Raw genomic sequence first — 14,299 nt, forward strand, 5'->3', positions numbered from 1 at the left:
ATAAATGCTGTCTATGCAAAAATACCTAATTATGCACTTATATAGGAAATAATTAGAAAGGATGGAAACCACTGAAAAAGACATGCATTGCCTTGGTCCATATACAGAGCATGCTATAAAGCCATTTGGGGAAACTGGCTTACGTCTTACTGACAAAAGCCATTATATGGTCTAAGATGAAAGCAAAAATGAAATACACAAAACGATGATTACACATTTTCCTAAAAAACTAAAATTGAAGATCAAGGATTTTGAGATTTACAATATTATTTATATAACCTATTGTTTAAAACATGCATTTTAATCAGATGCCTTGGAACTTGGCTCACCAAATGTCTTGAAGACATCAGCCTCACCGTGTTTCATTGTTGCATACCAATATCTTTGAACTATGTCAACACTACACAGTTCTCTGTTGCATACATTAGGCCTTAGTCATGTTCTCCTTTGATGATTTTCTTGTTTGGCATATGGTTAGAGTTGATATTTCATAAATTATTCATTGGATTTGATATCCCTCCCACTTCTGCTGTTTGCATTATGGACATACAAGCCTGGCTATATTTCAAGCAAGAGTAAGGCATGCTCTTCTGTTATTTCTGCACATGTAGAGTGGAAATGCTCAGTTTTGTTGATTACATCCAAAATCAATTCATGCAGTACAGATGTTGCCACAGAGTAAAGCCTAAATGAAAGCATTCCTCAGGAAAGGGAGACCTTGGCTACGTCTGCACATTTTTAATTCATGAGATGATTCCAGAGGCATAGGTGAGTGTCATGGGGGAGGCCTTCCTGAATGTCCTGCTAAATGAGACCTCTGTTACATCTGCCCTGCTCTACTGGTTAGATATGCATTTGCAAGGAACAGAGAGGCACAGATGAATTATTAACAGCTTTATATCCCTGTAACTCATTTGGGGAAAGGCTAAAAGCTGATAGTAAGAAGGTTACAAATGCCAAATATCAAATCCCAGACAGCATCATCTTATTCTGACTCAAACTTCATTACCTTTCCATCTCAGAGGTTTACTAGGTAGTTAACCTCAATATTGCATTTACCAGCTTAGGCAAACAAATATTTGTTAAAGTTGAATTTTACCTTGCTATCTCTCAAATAAACATTCATGTGGATACTCAAAACATCCATAAACACAGACTATTCAAATCCCTGTGCCAGATTCAATAAAGTCTTCCTCAGATGGAGCAAATGTGCAACTTACACCTTATACTTTGCCTTTAGTTTCATTTCGTGTTTCTTCTCATCTTTTAGTGAACTTATGTGAACAAAACTGCATTCAAGTATGAGATAGCCCACACTAGTTGGGAAACGTGGTATTCCTCAGCTCGCTACTCAGAAAGAAGTCATGTGAATTTTGGTGTGGCAGCCACACCTTTGCAGAATTACTCAGTTATTTTTCAATAAAGATGAAAAGTGATGAGACTGTAACTTTAATAACACCTAACATTAATCATCATAAAGTGTTTTGCACCACTATATTTAAAACTCAGGATATTTATATCTTAATGATGCCTTGGATTATTAACCAATTAGTACTATCCCTCCAAGACAGAGGTTGTTCCTGACCAACTCCATGCTACCACGGAAGATGTTCAGTCAAGACTGAACGCAGCCACTTATTCACTATTTTACTCAGATAATGACTTAAAATCGTCAAGAGCTCAAATTTTCTTCAGGGAAAATCTAACATAGACAGCTCTGTGCAATGTCCTCTGTAACTTTTATGCACCGATGCCATACAGAAAAGAGAAGATAATAATCTCACAGAGTTTTTTTTGGAATGTTCTACCTATGGGGTTATGGGTAATACTGTGCTCAGTTTCATCCCAAATCAGTTCAGCAATGAGTTTTATAGGGGAACAGTCTGCACACAAATAAATCCATTGCTTTATTGGTCCCAATATGCCAAAAGAAATGAAAGCGATTTGAACGTGTAACACATACTGCAGTCTGCAACTTAAAATTAACCCCTCAGATGGCTCTGTGTTATCTTAGTTCAGAGGCAAATATTTCTGCTTCTGCATGTATAAACTGAATTTCATCCTCAATAAATACGTTGCTTACACTGGTTTCACCTGGACTAGCTACCATCCCCCCAAAGGGGGCTGTAGTATCAGAGCTTGAGGAGAAGAGGTACAGAAGCAACAAGATGTTTTGCTGATTTTTTTTGTTGTTGTTGTTTTTCTTTTTCTCCTATAAGAGCAAATTCTGGACATTTCAATTTGTATGATAAAAACACAGAGATGGTATGAACTTGAGCATGAAGGTATGGTGGCCTGCTGGCTGCAATTTCATTAACTCATTAGAAATAACGCATTATCCTGTAACTGGATGGATCTGTTTGTACAACTACAACATTCAGCACATCCGTTTTGAAAAAAAAGCCACAATTAAATATATCGTAAGATTTTCCACATCATGTCTGGTTAGATCCAAATCATGTCAGCCCATGTCCTTTCCTCCCAGATTTCAACAAAAAAAAGGAAGTGAACAATGCTCAAAGAGGCTTATTTCAATGTAAAAAGTAGAACTATCCAACTTACACATTAATTGCACTAACTGATAATTTATAAGCTGCATTACTGGGAAAGGGTTTTGGGGTTTGTTTTGTTTTGTTTTTTACTTTAAGGGCTCCTTTAAACGTTGAGTCACTAACAGGAACTGACAGCTATAAAATTTAAAACATTTGGGAAAAAAAAAAGGTGATGTTCTCAGTTTTTCAAGGCTTTTGATTCATTTTGTATGGATTTTTTAGGCTTAGTATCTGCTTCAGTAATGACTTTCTTTGGAGAGTTCAATATCATGGCCTCAACACTATTGCTTGCCATTAATGGTTAACACAAGAGCAGCTGTGCACAGCAAGTCCTTCATTTGGAGAGATACCATTTTATTTTATTAGAAATTGATTTTTAAAGCTCTTCCATTATTAATTTGTCTAAGCAGGGAATGCTCCCGAACCTGAGCAAGACCTGTTTCACTGACATCTGGAAATAGGTTCAAGATTTTTTAATTTTTTTTTTATGAAGGGGAAGAGATAATACTAGCTCTTCTCTATCCATATTTGTAATTCAAGAATTTTAAGACTTTAGGGACAAAATTATTTTTTCTGGATAATCAGCGCTGCAGCATTATCTTTTCTTTATCTGTGAATTTCTCCATTTAACACCTTGTAAACCCTAATTATATAGGAATATCCTAGTAAAATACTGGCATGAGCAATGCAAAGAGACTTTTCTCTAATCAATTAAAGTTCCCATCATATTATACTTATTTATTATATAGATAAACAAAGTAAAGCTAAATACAAGGCTAATCTACAGTAAAAAAGGTAAAGAATACAACCCTTCTTATCGCTGTGCTCTTCAGCACTGATATTACAAAGGTCCTGAGAAGATTAACACACCTGCTGATGTTTAAACAATGCTATAAATTTAAATATGAGTTAAAGAATATAATAGCATGATGAATCTTAAGAAACTTGGCTGTTACACATACTCCTGGCTTGAATCCTTAACCTTCAGAGGATCACTGAAGAAGTAATTTTATCTCTTTATTCCTGTTTCTTTTATCTGCAAAATGAGGACTGATATTTTTATTACTTTAAACCAGAATGTGTTTTGGGGATGGAAATTAAGCTGTGTGTTATATGCCATGCAGTATATATATGCCCTGCAGGATAGCATAAGGTAATCTAGGGGTGTTTGAGAACACGAAGACTCCTAGAACAGAACTGGAGAACCTTGTAGTATAGAAGAAACAAAACAGGGTCCAGTGCTGTCCATTGGGAAAGGCTGCCAGCACATGCTGTCCCTTCGGTCACAACATGGGGCTGTCTAAAGGATGCTAATAAAACTCTGACTTGTTCCATTTACTAGTACAGACATACCTTTAAAGCTGAGGGAGCAGATGAGCTTAAGAAACACATGTATGCATGATTAAGACATGCTCAAATGTGCTTAAAGTAAGAAATTACGATTATGCAGACATTCAGTTCCAAAATTAGAGTCTTGTTCAATATCTACGAATTTAGCTAAGGACTTGAACTTCACAGACACTTTGCAACTTGAATTCAATATTTCTCAAGTAAACAGAGTCATGTCTCCATAAATAACAGGACTGCCAACATCTCAAAATGCTACTTCATGTCTAGTTCACCTGGAAGTCTGGTAAAGAGTCGGTCTCATTAGGAAATACTATTTTTCTTCATGAGTATGCAGTTCCTAATGTTCACCTAAGAAGCTGATTATTTTAGCATTTTTTACTGGCTTGCCCATAGTTCTATGAGTCTGGGCAGAGCCAAAACAAAGCCCTCCTCTACCCGTTTCCTTCCTTCTCCCTCCTTTCTTCTCTAACATAGGTAAGGTCAGATGAAGATGACAAATATGTATGTCTAGGTTACGTGATAAGAAAAAGACCACAGAGCCACAGGCTGGAAGCTGTTTTTTCCTCTTTGAGAAAACCAGAGAGAAGTCACAGAGTTACGCAGCACTTTGGGAGAGTGGAAGTTGCCAGACATACCATTTTGTGAAAGCAGGTTTTAAGTTCCCAAAGCCCCTTGTTAAATCTCCAGATGGAAACGGGAAAATTTGGAACATTTGGGAACGGTACAGTATTTCTTTTTCAGTTTTATTTTTGTTATCAATTGCCTTAGCTTTTCTGATCTTGACCAGGTGTGGCACATTGCCACCTTCAGCACACTGCAGACCAAATACTTTCACACCGAGTCTAGGTTCAACAATTCTTCATAAAAGATACTGAATCTATTCATGCATCATCATGATCATAAAACCCACTAACTGGAATCTGAGACTATCCATATCAGTATTACCCTTTCTAATATTACACTGTGGCAAATGTTATTTAGTATTCTTCCCTGAGAGAGCTCAGTCAGTGTTGCCAACCAAACAGTTTTTCATTACTAATCATTCATCTAAATCAAGGGTGTGTTTTCATTTGAGTAATCCTTTGCAGCCAAACTTTCTTAAGTGTATTTATTAACATACGTAGAAAGTCTCCTATATTACATTTAACTGCAAATAAATATCTGCTGTCTGCAGTCCAAAACAAAATGCATCCTTACTAAGGATCTTAGCCTTAAAAAAAAACAAAAAAAAACAAAAAAACAAACAAAAAAAAAACAACAACAACAAACAGAGAGGTGGTATCTGGCAAAAGGCACATAAATACAAGTGTTTTTTAAATTTGTTTAATTAGTGATTGCTACAGTGAAAATAATATGCTTCCCACTGAAGTATTTTAATGAAACATTGATTAACAATTATAATCCTCATTACCTGTATAATTAAGAAGGATTTCAAGATTAAAAGAGGAACTGGTTGGTTTGTACCTACACTTCCAAGTAACCTACCAAAAATTTGATATTAAATTGTTCTTTCAGAGAGTTGCTTTCTAAAACCTAGCAGTAAAATTAGCTAGGTAGATGCCTCACAAAATGTAAATGACTTAATATCTGTCAAACCATATTAAACTACTTTAATTAAATTAATTTATTTTTGTGTAACAGATTTGTCCACTGCTCTGTGGTTAATTATAAATTAAATCTGCAGTCTGATCTATATTAAAGTACCTTTCTGTCTACGTGGAGTCAACGAAGCTCTACACGTGCAAGCCCACAGGGAATGGATTCAAGATTTAAAAAAAAAAAAAAAAAAAAGTTTAACTTTTCAAATTCCAGCCACCAAAGAAAAATCTCTTTGGAAACAATATTATAAAAGAAAAACAAAACCTGACCTACATTACAGATTCTAAGTGGCCCTGCTTGAGCAGGAGGGTTGGTCCAGGCAATTTCCAGAGGTTCCTTCCAACCTCCCAACCTCAATCATTCTGTGGTTCTGTGGTTATTGTAACTTATTCTTACCTTTTGAAAAGTATCAGATATTCTATATCAGATAGTCCATACCCGGTGAATGAGATACATCCTTCCAGAATATTCAACCATTTCAGGTGTCTATGTGGAGTATCTTATCCTCTGAGGATGACCACATTTCCCCTTTTCTTTTAAAGCATTCCAGAAATGAAAGTTTTGAATATTAAAATACTATGTTGTGACATTTGTAATTTTATGTCTTTGCAAGTTTCAGTTGGATTAGAATGAACTGGTAATTCAATGATTTTGCTAAAATGCTGTCAGACTACTGCCTTTCATTTGAATCAAAAACTACTGAAACCCTGTATCTGCACTAGAATTAGGCAAATGTCATCTTAAAATGACATCTTAAAAGCTAATACCAGTTTCTAGAATTAGAAGTATAAACTCAAAAATTAGGCAGGGAAATGTATATCTACTAGTATTACTGAGAAGGTGCTTCAACATTTATAATAATTTGTGCTCTTTTGCCATCTCACAGAGAATCCAAATTTTAAACTTGGTGGCTCACAGTTTTCCCAATGAAACTCTTCTGATTTGTTTACTGTTTCCAAAAATTTGCCTTTCAGAATTTCATAATATCAAATTTCAGGAGGGTTTGCTTAAAAAACCCCACAAAATACATTTCAGCTTTCTTTCATGGTAGTGGTGAAAACTGAGTCTTGCTCTTGAGTTATACATAAATAATGGAAAACTGTTCCCTTGCAGGACAAAGGCTGGAAACTTCTACAAATATTTTTAAACCTGGTGGATTTTGTAAAGAAACTAGAATTGAAAACATTCATTCAAGACAACTGAGCCCTCAGACAAAAAGGAAAGAAAAGAAGTTATTTATATGCCCAGTCCTGTCTTGCCTTCTGCAGACAACTCAGATAAAATCCTGTTTGCAAACTGAACATTAAGAAACAGGAAGGGTTTTCTCATACAAGTTATATGTGGGAGATGTTCGGAAAAGCTGACTGTGATTTCCCGTTGAAAAGAAGAAAAGACGCTGTAAGTAATTCCCCAAAATGTCACCATGTAAATGGAGATTCCTTGTTTTCTGAGATGACTCAAGATAGCCTCTGAGCATGCACTGGACAGTAGTGCAGGATAATGACCTCAAGGTTCCTGTGGTTGCAAATCAGACAAGATCATATACAAAACAGTACCATGTCTAATAGAACACAATACATATTCACTACGTGCCTTTATGTCTGGGTCTGCCTTTTCTGGTCAGGCTTGTCAATGCAAACAAACTGACTGAAATTTAACAACAGAAATCCCTCCCCTATAGCGTCATGAGAATGTTTTATTTACCTGCATATCGGTCACAAAGGATTCTGTACGTACTGCTTACAAGGCTACGTCTATGAGCAAAAATGCCTCTGGTAATAATATGCTGTAACATGAAAACTGAGGCATTACAGTTGGCTGTGAAAAAACTCACTTAAAATGTCTGAGCCATTTGATTTCAATGACTTGACAATTTCACCAGTCAGTCTGCTAACATGTTTTAACAGTTTTAATGTATTTTAACTACTGTTAAGAATTATTAAATATCAAAAAATGTAAATTAAATGCTTAGAAAATATCCAAATTTTGGGCAAGCGTATATTGTATATTAAACCTGTAACATTTCACATTTTTGATGTGTTAGTAGCAGCTCTGTGTTAATGACAGGTGAAACGGCCAATTGTAACTTGAATAGAAGATTTTCATCATGCAGAATCCAAAGCACTTGCAAGCTAACTTCATTACATCCAGTGTAATAATTTTCAGATTGTTTGCAAACAACCACTGCATGGCCTGTACCTAGTTTTTGCACTGATGGATGAACATGGACAGAAAACATAGGGAGTCTTCTTTTCATCCTTAATCAATAAACCAACAAATGCTATTTAGTTTCTGAGCAGAAGGAAGTGGTTTGGTGCTACTTTGTTTCAGCAAGCATTATTTCCCCTTTGAGCAAAAGGGAAATTCTTAAGGGAAAGAAGAAGAGATTATGGAATAAATTGTAGTCTCATGCAAATATGCTTATTTCTTCAGATAAAATCAGTCTGTTCCTTAAAAATGAAGGGCTGTACATGCACAAGCAGGCTCTGCAGCCTCCTAGGTGATTGTTGCCTATGTTCAAGCCCACGTTTACATGGTGCAGATGTGTAACCTGGGATTACTGATGTGGGAAGAGGGGAGGGACAAAAAGCTGCAAGAAATCTCCCGGGAGCCTCTGCTTCTTGGCTTGGGAGCTTCATTTAAGCACAAGCACTTGCTCCTTGCCTGAGCTACATTGTGTGGACGTCTGTGCACCATGTTGTGCTTTGCTGATCCTGACTCTGACTCAGGGATTTCCTGGCCTGACCTCAGAGCTGCCTTGTCAATATGGACTTGTCAGGCTGACATGTGAAGCTGACCCCAGCACAAGCACTGTGTGCACCAGGAGGTCTCAATATATCCAACTTTTTTAACCTTGTCTTTTCCACACATTAGTATTTGTATTGAAGAAAACTAACTGACTAACTAAATAATAAATAAACAACACCCTACTTCCTAAAACAAGCGCTGAGTACACTGTTACTTCTGAACTGACAGTAATTCTACAAAATAGAGTAAGATTGGAAGTAACTTGAAAAGCTTTCTCCATGTGGATGAGTACCTTTCCCCTGGCTAATCTATTAGTTGTGCCCTCCATACTGGTCCAGCAGTGCTGGTACTCTTGGAAACTCTATACATGGACAGATACTGCAAACACAACTAGACAATTTATTAATACAATTACAGAGGATGTTGTTGTTTCTGTTGTTCTGAATGACGACATTAAGTTTTCTAAGCGAGTTTTTCCAAGTTTTCTTTTGGAAGTGGGGGAAAACACAGGCTGAAAAAGAAAACTCTTCTATGATGGAGACTGCTCACCCTCCCCATCAGCTATTTATACACACTCTTAAGTTCCCTCTGAGCCTGTCTCCTCCAGGCTGAAAGCGAACTCTTTCAGCCTCTCCTCATGACAGATGCTCCAAGTCCTTAATAATCCTTGTGACCTTTCAGTAAGTCCCTGTCTGTCTTGTACTGAGGAATCTAGAACTGGATCTTTCACTCCAGATGTGTCTCACCAGTGCTGAGTCAAGGGGAATGATCACCCCCCTCCTCCTGCTAGAAATGCTCTGCCTAATGCAGCCCAGGCTCTCATTGTCCATGTCCAACTTGTCAATCAGGACCCCCCGTTTTTTTTCTGTAAAGCTGCTTTCCAGCTAGTCAGCCACCTGCAGGTACTGGTGCCTGCAGTTATCCCTCTACCGGATGCAGAACTTTGCATTTGCCTTTGTTGAACTTCATGGGATTCCTGCCAGCTCAGTTCTCCAGTCTGTTGAAGTCCCTCTGAATGGCAGCACAACCATCTTGTGTATCAGCCACTCCCAGTTTTGTGCCATCTACAGACTTGCTGAGGGTGAACCCTGTCCCATCATCCAAGTCACTAATGAAGAGTTGAATAGCATTGGATCCAGTATTGAACCCTGGGGTACACCACTTTTGACTGGCCTCTGGCCAGACTTCATGCCACTTCTCATAACCCTTTGAGCCCAGCAGTTCAGACAGTTTTCAGTCCACCTCACTGTCCATTTATCTAAGCTGTTTGTCTATGAGGATGTTAAGGGAAACAGTGTCAAAAGACTTCCTCTTGAAGTCAAGACAAATAACATCACTGCTTTTCCCTCATCCACAAAGTCTGCCATCTCATCATAGACAGTTATCAGGTTGATCAGGCATGATTTCTCCTTTCACCCATGCTGACCACTCCCAATCACCTTCTTGTCCTTACTATGCTTCAAAATAGTTTCCAGGAGGACTTCCTCCATCACTTTTCCAGGGACTAAGGTGAGTCTGACACCTTGTAGTTCCCCAGATCCTCCTTCTGGCCATTCTTGAAGATAGAAGTGACACTTGTTTCCTCAGGAAAGAAGGAACCTCAGGAACCTTTCCTGGTTTCCATGACCTTTCAATGGTAATCAAGGATGGCCTTGCAATGACATCCACCAATCTCCTCAATACTCATGGGGGCACCCCATCAGGTCACAAGGACTTGTGCATGTCCAGTTTGTTTAAATGTTCCTTAACCTGATCCTCCTCCACTGAGGGCAAATCATCCTTGCTCCAGAATTTCCCTCTGATTGCAGAGGCCTGCCATTACTGAGGGCTGGTCTTATGAGTAAGCACTGAGGTAAAGAAGGTAATGAGTACCTTGGCCTTTTCCATGCCTTTTGTCAACAAGCCCTCTGTCCCAGCAGGAAGCAGCAGGCCCAGATTCTGCAGCACGTCCATATTTTCCTTAGTCTTTCTTTTGCTGCTGGTGTTCCTGTAAGAAGGTCTTCTTGTTGTCCTTCATATTCCTCACCAGATTCAACTCCAAGTGGGTTTTTGCTTTTCTAACTGTGTTTCTACAGGCTTGGACAGTGTCTCTATATTCCTCCCAGTTCACCTGTCCTTGCTTCCACCTCTTGTACACTTCCCTATTAAATTAAGAATTTTATCAGGTATCTTCATCACCTGAAGACAGAGATTCCCGTCTAGATTCTGATACAACTCCATAAATGTATGTAAAAAGGACAATGCATTTTTACAATGCTGAAACCATCTCTTGAAAGAAAGACTAATTTGTGATATGTAACTTTAAATGTAAGAATGAGTATATACTACATCCTTCCTAAAAGTTCCATTCACTTTATTTGTTTGTTCTTCTGAGTTCTTTTATTAAACTACTGTTTAGTTACTCTTGTGTTGTTCAGAGCTCATAGAATAGCTAATAGAAATCTCAAAATTGGTCCTGGCATCTTCATATCGAAATGGATGGTTGCCAGCACAGTAATAGAGCATAGCATTTCTCTTCACAATTATGCTGCCATTGAAACTAATGAAAATGTTGATACTAAGTATCCTCACTGATCTTTAAAATTATTTTAGGCAAGACACACTTTCTTAAATAATTTAAAGAAGAAAAAGTTCAGTATGAGGAGACTCATACTGACTCTTTAAATCAAGCTGATTAAAAACCTTAACTGAAAGAAGTGAAAAAATAGGTTTGAGACCTATGGAGGTATCCTTCATCTTTGGCTCTTCTCTGCCATTTCTGTCTTGATGTTTGAGAATGAGAGCTGAACTGAGTATTTTCTAGGGAAAAATAGTTCATAAACAAAATGAAGCAAGCAATGTACTAATCTATAAAGAGAGAAATTTACCTCAATGCAGTCTCTAACATTTCTATTGGGGCATCTTTTAAGGTAAACATAGGAAGTGGCTCTACAGTTCCCTTTTATGTCTGGCACTAGTTCTCCTATCACTGCAAATATAAACATATATGTGTTTATGTATATATTTCTAATACTTAGCTTTCTTGCACATCTGTATCTATCCATATACACAACTATCTTCCTAAATCTGGCTTGCCTGGATTACATGTTTTCTTCTTTAAAACAAAACCAAAGGTAACACCACATAGAATGTGGTTTTCTCCTCAGTAAAAATGACTTTTTGCATAAGGAACTTTTGATGGACTAATTACATCATAACATTAAAGGAAGCGAATACTTTGGTACCATTACTTCTTCTACCTGATGCTGTTAGCTATTTTCATAAAATACAGTTTCTTATTCTTATTCTACTGCATCTAATTACTACTGTATCTAAGCCTAATACCGTTCATTATAGTGTATAAAGAAGGTCTGAGGAAAGGAAATGGTCTAAATGCCATGTGTCTCAACCTAGGTCATAGTCAGAAGGAAGCTGCCTTGTCCTCTTGATAGAGACAAGGGAACACAGATGTACCAAAGAGACAGACAAAGCACAGCTGAAAATTATATGAAATCATATATGTGATGCTAGAGGAGTGTACAACAGTACCAAAAATAGAATATATGTAGGAAACAAGGGGATATATGTAATAGAAAAATAATCTTATATTTCAGACTTACTTTCCACCCATGGGGTTGCTCATAGAAAGATCCCTTCATGCTGCTGGTTACTATGGTGACAAGGACCACCTAAGAGCCTACTTAGGATAGAAGTGATGTACTGTCTAGCCCATTACTCGAGGCAGTGGGATACTGTCAGATAAAAACATTGGTTCAAGAAACCTATGACTGAAGACACCCTCTATAGCTTAGAGGTACCAAAGATCGATTCTTTTTAAGGGAGGAAAGACTGAGTGGATGTATTTCAGCTAATAACGAGCAGACTTATCTATGCATTTTAATTTCAGTTTTTGATATTTCCAAATTCTTTCACAAATGTTGTCACTATGGGGAAATCAATCACTTTGAAGTAATATAGGCCAATATAATGAACGAACATTTTACAATTTATAATATCATTTTCAAAAAGCAAATGTGGAAAGCATCCATTATGGTATATGAAACTTGATTTCATTTTCAGAACACTTGTGTGTGTCAGATAGGTCTCTGCAAACTGAGACAAAGAGTTTACAAAAAGAGAAAAGATGGACAAACTTGCAGAAAGACCTATTCCAAAAATCTAAAACCAAAGGACTATACTGATTTAAGCTATAAATGGAAGGAAGTGGGAAGGAGAAGATGCTCAGAACAATGCATATACAACTTAAGGACTGTCAGACTGCTCCAGGTTACTCTGCGTGTATGTAAAATCTAAGAATGGGGGAATTACCCAGGAATTTTTGAAGTCAAGTTCTGACAGCACTAGACAGTTAATAAGGACTTAAGCACTTAGCTATGGAATAAATGGGAAGTGTGAGGATCTGAGTTTTATACTAAATCACAGAATCATAGAATAGTGTGGGTTGGAATGGACCTCTAAAGGTCATCTAGTCTGATGCAATGAGCAGGGACATCTTCAACTAGATCAGGTTGCTCAGAGCCCCCTCCAACCTGACCTGGAATGTTTCCAGGGATGGGGCAGCCACCACCTCTCTGGGCAACCTGTGCCAGTGCTTCACCACTCTCATTGTAGAAAATTTCTTCCTTAGATCTAGTCTAAATCTACCCTCTTTTAGTCTAAAACCCTTGTCCTGTCACAACAGGCCCTGCTAAAAAGTTTGCCGCCATCTTTTTAAGTCCCCTTTAAGTACTGAAAGGCTACAATAAGGTCTCCCCAGAGCCTTCTCTTCTCCAGGCTGAACAACCCCAACTCTCTCAGCCTTTCTTCATAAGAGAGGTGTTCCAGCCCCCTGATCATTTTCGTGATCCTCTTCTGGACCCGCTCCAACAGGTCCATGTCTTTCCTGTGCTGAGGGCTCCAGAGCTGGACATAGTACTCCAGGTGGGGTCCCAAAAATATGTATAAAATATATATAAATATAAATTTCTGTTGAGATGGAGTATATACAAGCAATATATCCACCTGAAAAATAGGGAAAACAAGCTTCTCCCATTTCATAGAAGTGTTCTAAGGAAGAATACATAGAGATTCTGAGGCACCTATGTTGTCCTGGTAAACAACTGGAGTAGACAGGTTAGCTAGACATAAGAATATATTTTTCAATATATAAGATAATCTTACACTTGAAAATGAATTCCTTAGAGATTGCCACAGAGATATGTTTAATAAACACTTCTTTTTCAGCACTTGGAAAACATCACTATATAGTAAGTGGTGACAAATGGTGACCCCAAACACAGTACTAATAGATCCCAAAAGCCTTGAAACAGAACACTTTGAAAGAAAAGAAATATGAAATTAGCATTTTCAATATTATTTTTTCTGCAACATCTCACTGTATTTATTTCATCAGCACCTAGCATGACAAAACAAACAGGATTCAAGTACTATGAATCATTTCTTCCTGTAAACTAGCCTAAGGCATTTTCTCTGCCTGTGCTAGCAATTGTGCTAATGATACAGTAACTGCTTTAGAATAATCCCCTTCACCCTCAGAAACACCAACAATCTTGTATAAACAGAAGAGAAAGGATCTCAAAGTTCTTCCTTAACCAGCTGTAGGCAAGAGACAAGACACTGCACGCCATTGTCTTGTGTGTAGTGGACACATCGTTCTGTCATTGATAACAGCATCACTTAACAAGAACAGCAGCAGCGCAGGCAGTATGCCTTGCCATAAAACAACCCTTTCCATTAGGTAGTATACATCAAAAATCAAATTAAGGCTACTGATGATCTAAATTCATTAAAATATATATCTATTTAAATTAATTACTGTGGTCCAGTAATGGGATTCTTCGACAGGTGGAACAGATGCTGGTTGAAGTAATCAAGTTGTATTCATTGACCTTAGCTCTAATAGCAAAGACATAATTGTCAGATCGTGGATTCTGCAGGACATAAACATGGCATGGTGCAATCATATTTTTACTGACTTTAACCGTAAGATTATCTGTCTAGTCACCGAGTAACTATTTTTAAAACTAGACAGGTACAAAAATCTCACTGGC

General features: G+C 37.6%; 1 protein-coding gene across 1 annotated transcript in view; it reads right to left on the minus strand.

Annotated features, from left to right (window-relative positions):
- Window positions 1-14,299, minus strand: part of CACNA2D1 (calcium channel, voltage-dependent, alpha 2/delta subunit 1) — a 379,635-nt gene that overhangs the window by 118,059 nt on the left and 247,277 nt on the right. The gene's annotated exons all lie outside the window — the stretch shown is intronic.

Source organism: Pygoscelis adeliae, unplaced genomic scaffold, assembly GCF_000699105.1.
Source record: "Pygoscelis adeliae isolate BGI_AS28 unplaced genomic scaffold, ASM69910v1 Scaffold267, whole genome shotgun sequence".
Classification (NCBI taxonomy): Eukaryota; Metazoa; Chordata; class Aves; order Sphenisciformes; family Spheniscidae; genus Pygoscelis; species Pygoscelis adeliae.